Source organism: Engystomops pustulosus, chromosome 7, assembly GCF_040894005.1.
Source record: "Engystomops pustulosus chromosome 7, aEngPut4.maternal, whole genome shotgun sequence".
Lineage (NCBI taxonomy): Eukaryota > Metazoa > Chordata > Amphibia > Anura > Leptodactylidae > Engystomops > Engystomops pustulosus.
The window spans coordinates 141,129,595-141,148,577 of NC_092417.1; the positions used below are offsets into that span (position 1 = coordinate 141,129,595).

The 18,983-nt window shown below is 43.2% G+C and overlaps 1 protein-coding gene across 3 annotated transcripts in view; it reads left to right on the plus strand.

The window, feature by feature from the left end:
• Positions 1–289: 289 nt before the first annotated feature.
• The window catches only part of C7H11orf24 (chromosome 7 C11orf24 homolog), a 29,016-nt gene continuing 10,322 nt past the window's right edge, over positions 290–18,983 (plus strand). For 2 of the 3 annotated variants that reach the window (XM_072117990.1, XM_072117991.1), the window contains exon 1: positions 290–546. The gene's annotated coding sequence lies outside the window, so the exon portion shown is untranslated. The remainder of the gene's footprint in view (positions 547–18,983) is intronic. The other variant, XM_072117989.1, reaches the window with a different exon arrangement.

Genomic DNA, 18,983 nt, shown 5'->3' on the forward strand with positions numbered 1-18,983 from the left:
GACTGAAGTATTGGCGGTAAAATTCCTCTGCCCTGTACCATCACCCCCACACTACCTGTTCTCACCCTTCCAGCCAGAGTCACAAATCTGCTGGTAAAAGAGGCAGTCTGCTCTCTTGTTTCTGTGCTTGGAGATTTTTCTCGATACTGTTGCACAGTATACAGGGACCCCAGTGTCACAATACAAAGTAACGCGGGCGCGTTTATTTTTTCTCACAGAGAGGATCCTTCTAAGGACGTTCAAACCACCCGCTTCTAGGGACAAGCAACGGTCTGCCGGTCGTGACGTCACCACCCCGCCCATGTTCCTCCGTGCATAGGAATGTAGGCGGAGCCGGGCAGAAGCGGGCGTGGCCTGGGTGGCCGTCCCGTCGCGGCAGTGCGGGGTGTGTGGTGACGTTGCATGTGCGGTGTGCTGATCCATTTTGTGTGACATTGTATGATTCACACTGCTCTGCACTGAGAACGTAGACTCTGGACTCTGCTCTGGTGATGTGACTCTCAATGTCGGCTGCCGTCTCTGTGAGCAGTCCTCAGCAGGGAAGGGGTGAGTAGCGCTGTCACTGAGTGCTATAGTGAGGTGTATTGGGGCACCATGATAGAGGTGTCCTGTCACATGACTGTGTGCCTGGAGGAGCATGTCCACATTATGTAGAATGTAAACCAGCACATGGCTACAACTTCACAAGTCAATGGACAAAACTTTGTGTGCATATATATGGGGACGTCACCGGGGTTCCCCTTTACACGGATTGAAGATGGGGTGAACCGGTATTTACATGACCCCACTATTGCCTTTTCCAAGGACTGGGTGTTCCTGAGAATTGACCCCCTCAAAGATGTCACTATTAACCACTTAAGATCCGTTCATGATCACTGTCAGGCTTAGGCTTCCTTTCCTTTGTACGAATACACCGGAAGGATTCCCAGTATGTCCTCAAATAGTAGGGCAGGAGCACATCCTACTGTATGCACATAGAATGGGATATGTTCTCCGCAGCTTCTCCTGCTTTCCAGAAACAAACATATGCCACTGATTTGCTGCTGCCGGTGACTGGGGAACTTCGCACAGCGGAGGCCGGGGATGGATACCATACAGTAGCTTTTAATGGCCTCCCCTAAACCTCTACAGCTTTTTTTAGCAGGAGAGCAGTCTTCTGCGCTTTATTATCAAGTGTTTCTTGCTGGATGCTAGTTATACTGAGCAGATGAATGTAGGTTAATTAGTCTATATAAGGCTAAATGCCCACAACCAAGCTCATTCTCAGCATAAGGTCTGTTTTTAATGGTTATCTGCACACTACAAGAAAATGAGAACATGTGTTAGCCGTATTTTCTACAGCTAGGAGACGTCTTCATTTGCTTCTGTGGGCTGTGAATACCTGAGACGCTAAAGATAGAGCAGGTCCTATTGCTGGCCGTGTTCACATTTTTTTGCAGTTATTTTCAGTGGTCACAGACACGTGCGTGGTCCTTACCCACGAATGGGATATAAACAGGCGTCCACAGATGATTATGCATTCCTCCGCAATTCACTAAGATTGTGCGCCCGATTTCCTGCATGTGTCGCTTCCCCTCTCCGGTCCGACAGAGTTCACCTTCTTCTTCCTGGTGCATGTAAGTGCATTGTCTTTCGACACAATTCGAATCCTAAATCCCGCACTCAGTCCGAATCAGTCGGATCGTCCGATGGCACGCCCCCAGATGCACAGGTGAACAGGTCAGGTTAGTGAAAGGAACATGCTATGGAGGAATGTGATACTTTGGGAGTTGGAAGGGCATTCCAGAGAATTCAAGCAGCTTAGGAGAAGCCCTGGAGAAGTTTGGATTAAATAAATTAATCTTTGATAGTTGGCAGAGGTAGGGCGAAAGACCGAGATTAGAGAAGAGTGGTAGGGAAGTGCAGCTATGTGCAGAGCTTTATTAATGAGGGTGATAAGTTGTATCTGTATTCAGAATGTGACAGGACTTATCTTTGGCCAAAAGGAGTATTTTAGATTACTTTTAGCATAAAATAGAAATTCCTGAACCAGTATGCCATTTGTGTATCCTGTAAACAGAACCATAAAGACATCATATACCTGCTCATTATTGGCACCATAGTTTCCTTCTTATAATGTATGCCATGGTCTAGTAGCTGCACCATTTAATGTATAGCTAGAAGGCAGTTTGCTGGAGGATGGATTTCCCTTTCTGCTAAATGTACAGAACTGGTTTTGAAAAAGTTAAAAGGAAACCTCATTACAAGTTCTTCCTGTTCCCCTTTGCAATAGTTAGAAAACGAGAATTTGCATAGACAGGTCACCTTTATTTTCCTCTTTTATCCCTAATGTGGCTCTGAATTACAGTACTGTTACTATTTTTACTACTGTAAAATGGGATTAATAAAAGCATAAGCTGGCCGAGCAAAAAATTGCATCTTACTTATCTCTGTATACTAAAATATGAAAAAGTTACTGGTGTCAGAATAAGGCAACATGGAGGATCATTTGTTTTTATTTGAAAATATACTCGGGTATAAGCTGTGAAAATGTATTGACTCCAGTGTAGCCTAGGGTGGGAAATGCTTTGATCACAGTCTCCCCTCACTAATGAAATGCCCCATGAAGACTCCCCTCACTAGCCGCAGCCCCTCGTTATGTGAAAAAAAACAGTGGGGCAGATTTATAAAAAGTGTCCTAAGGTTAGACAGTGCAGAGTTAGACTAGACAGTATTAATCTGCACCAGATTTATAAAAGTGTCTAATGCTGAATGATAAATCTGTCCTAGTAAAGTGTGTCTAGTCGTACTCAGCACCTCCTTAGTTGGCTTACTTTATGCCAGAAAGTTAGGACACGATTCTATCAGGTTAGCAGCGTTTCTGGTGCACAAACATTTTTGGCGCAAGATCACGCCTCCTTTTCTGAGGCCACGCCCTTTTGTCAAGCTAGTCATTGGAGAGCCAGAAAACTGTCTAAAAACCTTTATAAATGAGGTGCAGACAGGTTTTTTTTTTTAGTGCAACCTACGACAGAATTTTGTCGAGGACAGATTAATAAATCTCCCCATAGTACTTACCTCCGGAACTCCTCATATCTCCTCTTCCCTCTCAGCTTTGTGTGTAATAGCGCGGATGGGAACGCGTCCATGCACTCTGCCCGCGCACACACTATGATGTCATCAGGCGGTAACACCACTGTGTCATAGTGTGATCAGGTAGAGCGCATAGACCTCTCTCTAGAGGAAGCCAAGAGGGAAGAGGAGATGCGGGGAGCTACTATTAAAGTTGTTTACCCAAAAAGGACATTTATTCCCTATCCACAGGATTGAGCATAAATGTCTGATCGTGGTGGATATGACTGGAAGGACCCCTTGCAATCAACAAAACATGGGACCATATGTCTCCTTAGCTGCCCTGCTATTCTGACATCTGATGTTGACTTGTCAGAACTTTGCCAGATGTTTTTATAGTCGTCTAAGTAGTTTGTGGTTTGTAGGGTGAAATCCTCTGCACAATTGACTTCAATAGGACTTGTGTGTGACGTGTGTGTGAGCTTTATAAGTCACATATGAGTTCTCTCTCTTAGAATCTTCTAGCTGCTCCTCACCATCCTCAGGGCCCATTTAGTAGATAGAACTACTCCCATAGTTTAGCTGTCATAAAATATTTCATATGAACTTCTCCCAGAGACTGGATGCGTGTTCAGAACACATAGCCGGCAGACTGCATTCTAGAAAGCTGCCGATGACTAATTCTATCTTGTTCCATCTGGTGAATCATCAAGTTGGGCAGTGCTCCAATTGGTCTTGTTGTAATAAATTTAGGAAGATTATTTACATGCAGGATCAGTGAAGAAAAAAATCTAGTCTGATTGATCACCTTCGCAGTCAACTTTTAAGGAAAGTGATTGACCAGCTTTAAAATAGTGACAAATTCTGCTATTTCTTTGGTTTTAAGGGTGCGTTCATATGTGGCGTTAATGCAACAACAGCTGAAAAGAGGAGATAAAGGCAACATTGGGGGTCATTTACTAAGGGCCCGAATCGCGTTTTCCCGATGTGTTACCCGAATATTTCCGATTTGCGCCGATTGTACCTGAATTGCCCCGGGATTGTGTCGCACGCGATCGGATTGTGGCGCATCGGCGCCGGCATGCACGCGACGGAAATCGGGGGGCGTGGCTGAACGAAAACCAGACGTATTCGGAAAAACCGCCGCATTTAAATACCGAAAAAGTGTCGCTTGGGGAGCGCTTACCTTCACCTGGTCCGAGGTGGTGCATTCCGGCGCGTTGAGATGATTTTCAACGCAGCAGCGCCACCTAGTGGACGGCGGAGGAACTGCCTTCATGAATCCCGGCCGGACCCGAATCCAGAGCAGAGAACGCGCCGCTGGATCGCGAATGGGCCGGGTAAGTAAATCTGCCCCATTGTCTTTAAAATGCATGCTTTAACACATTGTTAACTCACGCTAACACAGTGTTAACAAACAAAAAATGTTGACAGCAATGTAATCAGGCAAAACTCCTCTTCTCATTGAAACTACAGAAGTAATTCCTAGCTCCAGCATGTTGGTTAATAAAGGTGTACTTGTAGTACTGTTCAATGGTTTTTTACTCTCCCCTTCACTCAACCCAGCTCCTAGGGGAGGGAGGGGGCCTGTTAGTAAATAATAGTATAGTATCTTATGGCGTCTGTGCCTATTCAAAATATTGCAGATTCCATCCCAAATATCTGACCGATTCCCTCAATACCAGGACAGTTCAGGTATCACTATGCTTAGACATGTAACTACCTCAAGGACCTGGGTCCATAAGGGAGTCGCAATTTAATAGTGATTACCGTACATACTTGAGTATAAGCCGAGTTTTTCAGCACATAAATTGTGCTGGAAAAACCTAACTCAGCTTATACTCGAGTCTTTCCAACAACCCCTGCAGGTCCTCTTCTTGCTTCGGATGATCCGGTGCCTCTTCGGGTCTTCTCGCAATGCCGGTGGCTCACAAACAATTACGTCGGCATGTGGCACACAAATTGCATGCGAAAGTTCCCAGTCCGTGTATACGGGCCCATGTGCTGGTCAGGTCCAGTGGACGGAGCACAATGCACTGATTCCTTTAGGGATTCCTTGCATCATACATAAATATGATTAACGATTGTCGCTTAAAACAACTAGAGATAGCGCTGGCTGATGCTCTGTCTATTGCATAATGGGATTGATTACAAGTACCTTGATAAGTATCTGATTACGATATGATACCATAGTCCGAAATTTTTTTGTACACAGTGCCTAGGCATATTGTTACAGTTGGGGATACATACGATTACGTACAAGTTACTTATAGGGATACAGATACGCTAACTTGCACGTTGCATAAGGACAACAGCCTACTTTGGTTTGCTTGTTTTTATTATTTGCATAGTTAGTTACGTAGTTATTTACATACAATATAGACATATATGATTATATTGGGGAGGTGACTGAGACTGTATGGCGGGGGTTCTCCTGTACCTAGACCAGAACTTCATGCATTTCGGCATCAAGATCAGATGCTGTGTGCAGTCAGGTTTCGGCACTCTAGTGCACCTGAAGCCTTGCACTTCAATGTAGCGTGGTGTCTGGGTCCCTATCAGGCCCGTACTGGTGCTCTGGCTCGGCATTGACATTTGTAGGGCAATTACTTATACCAGTAATATTGGTACCAGTGGGCACAGTGGTTCGGTACAGAAAGCAATACCCAAGTTGACCGCCGTTCCTGTCAATGCCTTTAAATTCCCCATCATATTGTCCAGCGAAAGATTATATACTGTGTGTGAGGACAAAATGTGCACCCATTCTGTGTCGTTGGATACAAGCTAAGTGTTATCTGCGCTATTCTCTAACATTATTTTCTTGATGTTTATGTAAATGTAAACATATTCTGCCGAGGGATAATTTTACCTCCTAACAGTCCACGTCCCCTATGGGACTTATAGTCCTTGCAACTACCTCAGATATTAACACACTAGAGCTGAAAAAGTTAAAATACATTCACCCAATCAGTATGTGGAGTGCGGAGGCAACTGGAACAGGGTTAAAAATCCATGAAGACAATGCCATTCATTATATTCAAACCCAGGACCCCAGAAGTAGAATGTAAGATGAAAGTCTTTATAGAAGTGATTGTGTGTTTGCCTAGTAGGTAGGATACCAGTGCAGATGGGTGTGAGCATATACAAGGTAAACAAAGCAAGACCTGGCAAAACAGGAGGAGTTAAGAGCTGACACAAGCTTGTCCTTTCAATTCACTTCTAGTAGCTTACACAATGCATTCAAAATAGCTTCCTCTAGAAATCAAAATATATTGGCCTATGATCAGAGCTGCAACATAATCAAAACAAAACTGAGTGCTTTACAGCTTACAGTATATACTCAAGTATAAGTAGAACCGAGTATAAGCCGAGACCCCTAATTTTAACACAAACTGGGAAAAACTTTTGACTCAAGTATAAGCTGAGGGTGGGAAATGCATTGGTCACAGCCCCCCCAGTATATAGCCTGCCAGCCCCTGTGGTATATAGCCTGCCAGCCCCCTGTGGTATATAGCCTGCCAGCCCCCTGTGGTATATAGCCTGTCTGCCCCCTCCCCCCCCCCCCCCAGTATATAGCCTGCCAGCCTCTGCAGTAAATAACCTGCCAGCCCCTGCGGTCTATAGCCTGCCAGCCCCTGCCCCCAATATAATGCCTGTAGGAAAAAAACAAAATGTGTGCTCACTTCCGATGAAACACCCCCCCCCCCCCTCCTCTTCCATCGGCTCGGTGTCCCCGCGTGGTCCCTTGCAGGCACCAGGACGTCAGCTGCACGCTGACATTCTACTATGTGCATCGGCATCTGCAAACACTATGATGTCAGCATGGGGCTGACGTCATGGTGCCCACGGAGACATGGAGCTGATGCCGGAGCTGCAATGGATAGAAGAGGAAGATGCATAGGGAATATCAGCTCACCTTCCCATTATTTTCGCCATGTGTGACGGAAAAGGCACGGGCCACCTTGTTGCTTAGGTGCATTTAAATCCATAGAATGAGGTCACAGTCCAGCCATAGTTTTCAGCTTCACACATCTCTATTCAAAGGTACACCATTGACAATTCATAAACGTCTACGTGTTTCAGGTGGATCACCCACCTTTAATCACGACAAACCTATAAATATAACACAAACACTGCAAGTTTAAAACCCCCGCCAATTTGAATAATATTCATGATGGGGAGTGGATACTGGACCGTGACCTCATTCTATGGATAGAAGAGGACCTGCCGGGGAAGGGGGCGTCGGAAGGTGAGTACACTTTTTTTTTTTTCTCTCGACTTTTGGCTAAAACAATGGTCAGGAGATGTCAAAATTATGTAGCCTTCCTTATACAGGAGAATTCGACTTTGGACCTGATCTCCCCACCATCTTAGAGGCCTCCAATAAAAAGAAGGGCTTTCCACAACCCAAACAAGCACAGAGAAGACCTTCCTTTTGTGACTTCAATGATAAAAAACAATGGAATTACTGGGCTGTCACAGAGATGCAAACCATTCCGGCTTGGTTGCGATGTTACCCACAGGTGTTCTTCAGGGTCCCTGGCCTCCTGCAATAAAAAAAACAGGTTCTCCAACTTCAGAGAACTAAAGGCTGTGGGGGAAATTCAAAATCGAAAAATCCATCAGACAACTTCATAACAGTGGCCTACATGTATCTTTAACGGGGCACCCGCTCCCAGACCCTTCGGTATCTGTCAAAGAAGATATTCATTTGTGCAGAAAACAAAGTTCTTTCCCAAAGAGTGGAGCATCTCAGTGGAATAAACAACGTCTTGGTAGATTTCCTAAGCAGGAATATAATAGAACTCCATCAATGGTGTCTAAACAACTAAGTTTTTAGTTGTTAACTCCGTTAATATCAACATGGGACCAACCACAACTGGATCTGTTTGCCACCAGTAAAAATACAAAAAAAACAGACACTTTCTTTTCCAACAACTTGTATGCCTTCAGTCACCAATGGAAAAAAAATTCTTCAAACATTGAGAAAGGGACAAAAGAAAAACTGGTTTCCAGTTTTAAAGAAGATGGCCTTGGAAGATCCAATTCTTTTAGGCAAGACCTTCAATATCAGGGACCAACCACATCCAGAGATGAATCAGATATGTGCTTGGGTCCTGAAGGGTCAATGTTTAGAGCCAAGGGCCTTTCAGAAGAATTTATCTCCACTTTTAACTCTACTCGGACACCCGCTGACTTTAGGCATTAGCGGGCACAGGTCTGGAGTGTGCAGCGACGTCATTGCTGTTTTTTAATGCTCCAGCCTATGGAAGCAGGACCGTCATTGACACCTGCAGACCCTAGGGAGAAGGGAGATGTGGTTTATTACTGCTTCTCGCTCCTCACAGCATCGCACTGAAGTACCCAAATATATAGAGGAGCAGAGGTGTCACTGCTCCCGGCTCTATAGACTCGGTGGTCACGTGATTAGACCAGACCCAGTACAGCTCTGTTCAGCATCACCAATGACAGGTGGTCATTTCCCCCTTATAGACTCTTATAGATGCCCCAGTTACAGGGGGAAACTTGTAAAAGAATAAAGTAAATTTTAAAAAGGTTAAGATTTCCCCCAGGGGTTTTTCATGACCTCATTGAGGACTGTGAGACACTGAAGGGGTTAACTGTGGATGGGTGGTATGTTTCCCCTGGGTTTTCCTATTATGCAAGGCCTTAAAGGGGTATTCTCGCCTGGGCATTCACATTCAGCTTGATAAATCTGCAATATATAAACATTTCTTCAATTAGATGTTCTTAAAAAAAATATTCCTGTGTGAAGATAATTTCTCATAAATGTAGTCATGTTGTCCCTTAGAAACGAGATAGCTTCCTCGGATACGGCCACGTCTGCTGGAGGGATTGCACAAAGAAACAAATTGTTTTTGTATATGAAATATCCGGGATTTACTACATATTGCACAGCCGTCCTGTGGTAATGATTTCTGAATCCAGGAGGTCAGACAAGACTCAATAGCTCATGTCTGGCCACCGCTGACAGAGTCTGACGTGGTCGTAACTGAGGAAGCCATCTCGTTTCTAAGGGACAGAATGGCTAAATTTATGAGAAATTATCTTCACACAGGAACATTTTTTTAATAACATCCAATTGAAGAAATGTTTATAAATGGAAGATTAGTGAAACTGAATGTGAATGCCCAGGCGAGAATACCCCTTTAATGCTGAGGTTGTGTTGTCCAGCACCTTGGACACAGGTGGTGGGAGCAGCCTAATCAGGCTGCATAAAGCTGCTGAGCAGAGCTGAGAGCGGTTGGCTCTGAAAGGAGGCTGGAGTGCGCTGGTATTTGCTGTACTCTGACATTTATAATTTCTGGGTTTGCATTTTGTGCTGTACTGTAGTTGGTGCATCTAGGATACCGGTTACTAATGTGGCCCCTTAAAGTTGAGCAGTATGAAAATGTGGCTCTTGGACCAATAAATGTTGCTCACCCCTGACCTTAATCCTTAGATCAGGAATAGAACAGACATTTAAAGTAAATTTCAAAATGTTTCCAATTTATTATATGTTTGTGGAGTCGGACCATTTTATCATGACTCTGCAACTCCACAGCCCTGTTTTTTTCACTGAGAATAAAAGTATTCAATAAAACTAACATTATTATTTCAAATTCTCATTTTGTGACTACTTATCGATCAGGGCTGCAAACTCCTGTACAGCCTGCATGTTGATAATGCTCAATATTTGTACACTGAGTTTGGTTCTGGTGCTGTATGTTTGTAGTGAGCTTTGTTCTAGGGCTGTATTCATGTAGTGAACTTGATAATGCATTTATGTACAGAACTTGGTTTTAGTGCTGTATTTATATACTGAGCCTGGTTTTGGAGCTGTTTTTATGTATTGGGCTTGGTTCTTGTGCTGTGTTTTTGGTGAGGACTTTGTTGTATGTGATGTAACTTCTTGATCTTTGTAGTTAACAAATACATAGCTATTTGTTTATGAATGAGAGCACATAGATTTATGACTCATTAGTCATTATTAGGTAGAGTATTGTGTGTAGTGAGATTTTTCCATGCAGTCAAAAAAGACACATATAAACCAGCCCTGCATGTAGAAGGTATGTATACTGTATATAATTGTACTGTGCTCCTCCTGCTCTGTAATATGTTACTTGCAGATCAGACTACATTTCGATGCTTATCAGTAAAACTTACTATAAAGATTTTGGTTTACCTGACTCCAAAGAGTACAATTTTACAATTCTGCCACTAGAGGATAAATATTTCTTTGCTCCTAGTTATGATTTTAGGTAACCACCGAAAACTAAAGGTGTTCTGAATGTTCCTACCTTTAGCCTAATAATAATAATCTTATTATATAGCGCCATCAAATTCCGTAGCGCTTTATAAATCATAGGGGACATATACAATTATAGTACTACATTACAAACATTCATATGGAACAATAGGAGTGAGGGCCCTGCTCACAAGAGCTTACAGTCTATGAAGCCTATACTGTTAATACAAAATGGCCAATAAATTACTATTTTTATGTTAGCAGATCATATACTGATAGATGACTTGCACCTGAATATTATATATAATATGTGTGTGTGTGTGTGTGTGTGTGTGTGTGTGTGTGGGTGTATATTTCAGTATCATCAAATTATTGTGATTGTGAAAATAGATTTCTTCACTTTCATCATTACAGAATGCAGTCACTAAAGTATTTCCGCACAGAAGTGGTGTAATGAAAATCTCCACCAAGACTGATAAGAAACAGCAAAGTGCCGTATTAAAAATGCTTTCTCTTTGTGTATGGCATGTATTCACACTAATAGCTTGTTTACCCAAGGTTTGCATGACCTTATGTAATCCAGTCCTTGGGGGAGATTTATCAGGGGTTGTGTGCAGTTTTCTGGTGTACATGCCCTGAAATAATTGCAATTACTAGCGAACCCCCAGTAATTGTGATCATTTCCCCCTCTATATCACCTCCATGCCAAGTAGGCATGGAGCATTCCAGGATTGTGCCTATGTACTCGTTACACCCTGCAAACTTTCATGAGTAAAAGTCAGCAAGCTGCGGTGCAGTTCTACACCAGCACAGCCACCCTGCAAAATACCGTATATAAGTATAAGCTGAGTTTTCAGCACAATTTTTGTGCAGAAAATTCCCCATTCGGCTTATACTCTAGTGTATTAAAAAAAATTGCGTACTCACCTTTCCGACGCCAGGTCTTCTTCTTTCTTCATGTGCCCCCAGCCAACTGCAGGTCAGTGACAGATCTGTGTGCACGGCTCGGCAGCGGAAAGGTGAGTACTTAATTTTTTTTTAATGTGCTGGACAAACTGGGGGCTGGCAGGCTATATACTATACGGGCTAGCTATATTCTCCATGGGGCTGGCTGGCTATATTCTCCAGGGGGCTGGCTGGCTATATTCTCCTGGGTGCTGGCTGTCGATTTACTACATGCGGCTGGCTACATACCACAGGGGGCTGGCTGGCTACATACCACAGGGGGCTGGCTACATACCACATGGGGCTGGCTAGCTACATACCACAGCGGGCTGGCTGGCTACATACCACAGCGGGCTGGCTGGCTACATACCACAGCGGGCTGGCTGGCTACATACCACAGCGGGCTGGCTGGCTACATACCACAGCGGGCTGGCTGGCTACATACCACAGAGGGCTGGCTGGCTACATACCACAGAGGGCTGGCTAGCTATATACCACATGGGGCTGGCTATATACCACAGAGGGCTGGCTGGCTATATACCACAGCGGGCTGGCTGACTATACTACATGGGGCGGGCTGGCTGACTATATACTACATGGGGCGGGCTGGCTGACTATATACTACATGGGGCGGGCTGGCTGACTATATACTACATGGGGCGGGCTGGCTGACTATATACTACATGGGGCGGGCTGGCTGACTATATACTACATGGGGCGGGCTGGCTGACTATATACTACATGGGGCGGGCTGGCTGACTATATACTACATGGGGCGGGCTGGCTGACTATATACTACATGGGGCAGGCTGGCTGACTATATACTACATACGGCTGGCTATATACTACATTGGGCAGGCTGGCTGGCTATATACGATATGGGGCGGGCTGGCTATATACTATATGAGGTGGCTGGCTATATACTAAAGGGGGATAACTGGATATATTCACCAGGAGTATGGCTAGCTATATACTAATGGGGGCTGGCTATTTACTAAAGGGGACTGTCTGGCTATATACTAAAGGGGACTGTCTGGCTATATACTACAGGGGACTGTCTGGCTATATACTACAGGGGACTGTCTGGCTATATACTACAGGGGACTGTCTGGCTATATACTACAGGGGACTGTCTGGCTATATACTACAGGGGACTGTCTGGCTATATACTACAGGGGACTGTCTGGCTATATACTACAGGGGACTGTCTGGCTATATACTACAGGGGACTGTCTGGCTATATACTACAGGGGACTGTCTGGCTATATACTACAGGGGACTGTCTGGCTATATACTACAGGGGCTGGGTATATACCACTGGAGGCTGGCCGGCTATATCCTGTGGAGGCTATGACCAATGCCTTTCCCACTCTTATACTCGAGTCAATAGTTTTTCCCAGTTTTTGGTGGTAAAATTAGGTTCCTCGGCTTATACTCAAGTACATACAGTACATCAGGAGCTCCGTGATGTATGTACTTTATCATGGGTGCACAATAAATGTCCCCCTTTATTTGTGTCCTTAGTTGCCTCTTAAAAGCTGCAGTAACATATTGAGGCACATTTGTCATCTGACAGGACAGCTTTTTTTTTAAGCTCTATACATGACATTTTCATATCAGATTTATTACAGTGGCTTAATAAATGTGGCATATAAGGGGTAACTGTTTGGAGCAAATATGCGACTTTTTGAATACAAAGTTGCCAAACCAAAAGTTGCTGTCTCCCCAATGTGCCTATGTGTACAGATGGTTTCTTCTTTGGCTAGAAAACCTGAATCTGAAGATCCAATTTAAAGCAACTCTTATGAAAGCTGCAAATCCTATAAAAAGTTATCAGCCAAAGCATTTTTTTTTTCAGAAAAAGAATACTAGTGAAATGGCCATTAAAGGAAACCTACCATTGGCTTTTATGCATTATGAACCTAACATACCTTGCAAATGCTGTAACATATATTGTTAAATCCCTGAACTGAGTGGTTTTGCTAAAAAAAACGATTATAAAATTATGATAAATAGGTTCTGTAGCTCCTGTGGCTGCCCCGGCGCTTCTCCTCTTACCCTAATTATCCACTGCTTCAGCCTTGTCCTGCCCAGCATAAGCAGAGAATATGTCACCACTGTATTATCACTTACAGGTAGAAGTAATCAATTGCTGCACCATCCTGCAGCTGCTGTGTATGCGTCATCCAGCTCATGTTAATTAGTCCTGTCTGGACAGTTCAGGAAGCTTTTTTATGTAAGGCAGCCAGTCTGCACCCAGCTTACCTGAATTTTATAATTGTCCTGTATTTTATAATAGTTTTTTAAGTAAAACCACTCTGTTCAGAGATTCAACAAGATATCTTTCTGCATCAGTGTAATTACAGGATTCTCAAGGCATGTTTGTTTCATAATGCATAAAAACAAACGGAAGATTTCCTTTAACCCCTTCCCGACGCGCGCCGTACTAGTACGGCGCGCGCCGGGTCCCGGTGCATGGAGAGGGCTCGCGGGCTGAGCGCTCTCCATAGCCGGTAAGTCTTTGCTGCATATTACAGCAAAGGCTTACCGGTAACACCCGCGATCGGTGCTAGCACCGATCGCGGGTGCTTTCGCGGCGATCGCCGCCAGCAATGCTGCCGGAGGCTCCAAAAAGATAGCGGCGCCCATGCGGGGAGCGGTGATCCATTGCCATGACAGCTTCGGGTCTCACGAAGGCCCGAAGCAGTCTCGTTTTAACCCATTCATTACAATGTGCTATCAGCACATTGTAATGAATGAGGAGTAAAATCCCCATATACTGCCATATTGCAGTATGGCAGTATATGGTAGGATCGATCAGACAACCTAGGGTTAAAGTACCCTAGGGAGTCTGAAAAATAGTAAAAGTAAAAGTAAAAAAAAGTTTTAAAAAAAAAAATTATAATAAAAAACCCAAAAATTCAAATCACCCCCCTTTCCCTAGAACTGATATTAATATTAATAAACAGTGAAAATCATAAACACATTAGGTATCACCGCGTCCGAAAATGTCCGATCTATCAAAATATAATTACGGTTTTTCACTGCGTTTAACCCCGTAACGGAAAATAGCGTCCAAAGTCAAAAATGGCATTTTTTTGCCATTTTGGAAAATATTAAAAAATTTATAAAAAGTGATCAAAAGGTCGCACAGTCCTAAAAATGATGGCAATGAAAACGCCATCAAAAGTCGCAAAAAATGACACCACCCACAGCTCCGTACACCAAAGTATGAAAAAGTTATTGCCGCCAGAAGATGGCAAAATCAAAAAAAAAAATTTTGTACAGGAGGTTTTAATTTTTTTAAATGTATGAAAACATTATAAAACCTATACAAATTTGGTATCCACGTGATTGTACCGACCCAAAGAATAAATTAGACATGTCATTTGTGGCACACAGTGAAAGCTGTAAAATCAGAGCCCACAAGAAAGTGTTGCAAATGTGTTTTTTCACCATTTTTACTGCATTTGGAATTTTTTTCCCGCTTCCCAGTACGCGCCATGGAATATTGAATACCGTCACTACGAAGTGCAATTTGCCATAAAGTGCAATTTGCCAAAATAAGCCATAACAGAGCTCTTTATGTGGAAAAATAAAAAAGTTATAGATTTTTGAAGGTGGGGAGTGAAAAATGGAAGTGAAAAAATTAAAAAAGGCCAAGTCGTTAAGGGGTTAAAGGGAATCTTTCATGCAAAATAACCCACATCCCCCATCAAACTTAGTGTAACCGTCATTTCAAAAAACTTTTGATATGTTGTAGGGCAGGTAATTTTAAGCCCTTTTGCATTTGGATTAGTTACTGGAATCCTGCTCCTTCCTCTTGTATTCTGCAGACTTCCCCAAGATGGCAGTAATCTCTCAGATGTCTTCAGAAAGGAGCAGAGACTACAACCCCCCTCCCTGCTCTCAGCTGATTACCTCACACTGCCCCAGCAGTCAGTCATGTGCAGGGAGAAGCCCAAACTAATGTAGTGACCAAACACCTAAACTCTCATCTCTCCCTCAGCTTTCCCTACACTTGTGTATAAACACATCCACACAGACAGAAACTGCAGCCCCCCCTCCCCCAGAGAGAGATAGATAGATAGATAGATATAGTTAGATAGGAGATAGATGATGGATAGATATAGATAGATGGATAGATAGATAGGAGATAGATATAGATATATAATTCAAAAAACCGGCAGCACTCCAAGATAGTGTCCAAATTGACGGGGTGTCTTTATTCCATGTGCAGCCGGTTTTTTTAATTATATATTGGGGCTCTCGCGCCAGAGAGCATCTGGACTCTGCACCCACCAGGATTTCTGTGCTGCTCTGAATTTTCGGTTTCTAGGAGATAGATATAAGATAGATAGATACATGACATGATAGATAGATATGGATAGAAAGATAGGAGATAGATAGATAACTTGTGATGAGGTGACAGGAGGCAGGTTCCGCCCCTCCATCTTGCTGTTTGTAAGTTTTTTTGAGAGCTGGAATACATGGTTGCTATACGCCAAAAAAGGTACTAAATGAGGACCGAGAGGCAAAATACTCCCAGGTGATTTATGTATTTTTTTTTTTTTTTTGCTCAGAAATGACGGTTACACTTTGAAGTTACGTTTTGTTGTTTAAATTTCCAATGCACAATCATCCTCCCCCGCCTTACGTTAGCTACGCCCACTCTTTCATCCGGCCATCCTTCTTTTGCTGATGTCATCCGGACATTCTCCCTATGACTGGTGAGGCAGTTCTCCGATGTTCTTCCAGCTGCTTCCTGAAATAGATTGCATATGTACAATTCAATGATGAAGCTGCCGAAAGCTATAGGTAAAATATGCAGGCGCGATGATGAGAGGAGACTGATTTGCACATTTTTCTGCAAATCCAGAACAGGGAGCTGAAAAATCCTCTGAAGATCTTCTCTCTTTTCTAAATTGTAGTCATAGATTGTAAGGTCTTGCAAGCAGGGACCTCCTTCCTATTGTGTCATCTGACCATATGATTTTTCTTCAATGCTTATTATTTCTACCCCAGGGTCTGTAAAGCGCTGTGGAATATGATGGCGCTCTATAAATAATGATTTGTTATTATCTAACATACTAACAAGGCCTGTCTCGAAAGAAAACCAGAGGTGGCCTCCTTTACAAGTACTTGGAGCATATTCTTAGCACACAGTACAAATATGTGGAAAGCCTGTTAGCTGTGCCAATCGCAACATGTGGGCTGTGCCACCCAGAAACTAAACATCATTATCGCAGAACATATGGCTGGACCCTCTTTGAGAGACACATCAAGACAGGTCCAAGTTTTTGAATGCATTTTTGGAAAGCAGAATCGGACCCCATAAAAAAACAGATGGATTTAAATTCTGACTTTCTTAAAAACTGCATAAAAAGCCTATAAGGCAGTTCCTGTGTTATGTTTGCAAGTATTCTTCCGTCAATATGACCCATCCATAGACACCACCTACCTGCCAGCTCTTTTATGCTACCCTCAAAGCCAGGAGAACACTGCCCTGTCTGTACTGTATGCTGTCCAGCCAAGATGTGGGTGCTGATCTCATTAACATTAAAGTTATGTCTGCATTGGCTGATACACTATGGAAATCATTATTTTCTTATCAACCCAGCTGTAGTGTAAGACAGTGAATCAGGGGTATTGACCACCTATTAATTATCTATGCACGTGATGACTAAACCATGGCACACGGGCCAGAGATGGCACTCACAGCCCCCTCTCAGGTTTCTGGTGGGAAAGGCTTCTTTGACCCGCATGCCACTTGGGAAGTGGGAGAGTCGGGCAAGCAGGGCTTGAAAACCTTGCCCATCAGATTAATTATAGTCTCCACTGGAAAACCGTGTGGACTATAGCAAAAAAAGACTTCTGGCAGGGTGCCAGTTTGGCTTACAAAGTTCATTTTCTGGGGATATTAACTATGTATTTTTTAACTAAAAACAGTGGGCAAGAGTTAGTACAGTGCTATGGGAATCTGTCATTAGGTTTATTAGTGAAAATCTGTTGACAGGTTCCCTTTAAGATGAGATAAATTTATCAACCAGAAAGGGTAAAAACCCTAATGTGGTCACTTATCTCATACTTGGCCTGGTAAACCATCTCTTCAGAAAGTGGAAGCTGCAGGTCACATGACCCCTGGGCAGCAGGACTTGGAACTTTCTAACGGTTGCAGTTAGTACTGTATGCACGTCCCTCCACAATAACTTATCCTATACAAGTGGTTGGAGGGGTGTGCTTAACTGCACTGTCAACACTTTTGAAGAATCTTACCCATTGGGGCAGATTTTCTTACCCGGTCCATTCGCGATCCAGCGGCGGGTTCTCCGGCACCGATTCGTGTCTTTCAGCGATTCACTAAGGTAGTGCGCCCGAAGTCCACCAGGTGTCCCTGTTGCGCTGAAGTCCGCAAAGGTCCGCCGGAGCTCACCAAGCTAGGCTGGGTGCAGGTAAGTGTGTGTCAAGCGACACATTTTTTTTTTTTTTTTTTAATACGGCGATTTTTCCAAATCCGTCGGGTTTTCCGACGGCCACGCCCCCCGATTTACGCCGCGTGCATGCCGCCGCCGATGTGCCACAATCCGATCGCGTGCGCCAAAAACCCAGGGCAATTCAGGGAAAAATTGTAATAATCGGGAAACACGTTGGAAAATCGCAATTCGGGCCCATAGTAAATTACCCCCATTGTGTTTAGTAATGTTGTTTCTGCTTATAAACAAGAATGATTATTGGTAGATGTGGATTTGTCAGGAAAAATATTGAGAAGCGTCTCGTGTCCAAAGGCTTTTACATTAGACGTTTTGCCAAATGCTTCTAATATTTATCTGAATGCTTCACCGGTCAGTGATTCCTGACGTATTCCCACATGTCAATGCCAGTGATACTTTGGCTATGTTCTCATATGACATATTTGTTGGCAATATTTGATCCCAACATAGAGTACAATACAATTGAATGTTATTTTACCAAAAAAAAAATGGATCCACAGAGAGCTTTATATTTCACAAATTCTTTTTTTTTTTCCAAGGAAACAGCTGTACTGAGCCCTAATTCTAGAACTGTTGTTTTATCAAGGCATTTATATCATGGATGGATATTCAAGGGCAGCTTAACATTTTATAAAATGCCTATAGAGTGAAAGCTATATATAGCGTGTGCTCTGCAGACAGCTGTGCTATAGGAGACAGTTGTGAAAATATCAGCGACCTTCAGTGTGTTTTTATGTGGATTTATTTTTAATGTCTCAAGGTCCTCCTGACATTTGTATCCAGTGATAGTGTAGTGACCTTTTGTATGCTGTACAAAGAGATCTTTAACCCCTTAAGGACCAGACCCTTTTTCGGTCTTTCATTTTCATATTTTCTGAATGGGTTAAAACCTGCGATCGGTACTAGCACAGGTGTTTGCTCCTTTTGTGAGGCAAACACCTGGTGAGTATGAAGAGGGCTCAGCCCGTGAGCTCACTTCATACTCCCCCTAACGTTACAAGATGTACAGTATTGTCTTTTTGCGTTATAGGGTTAAATATACAGCTGACATGAAATCAGAATAACTTTATAACGTTCCTGTTTTAGGTCAATTAGGACTACCAAAATTATTTCTATTTGCTAAATTACAGAATAATGAAAGAAAGAATTTTAAGGCATTTTTATTACTTTCTGCAAAGTCAAATAAGTACCGTACATACATTTCATTAGTATTTGGTACCATTTCCCTGTATGACCTTGTATGATTT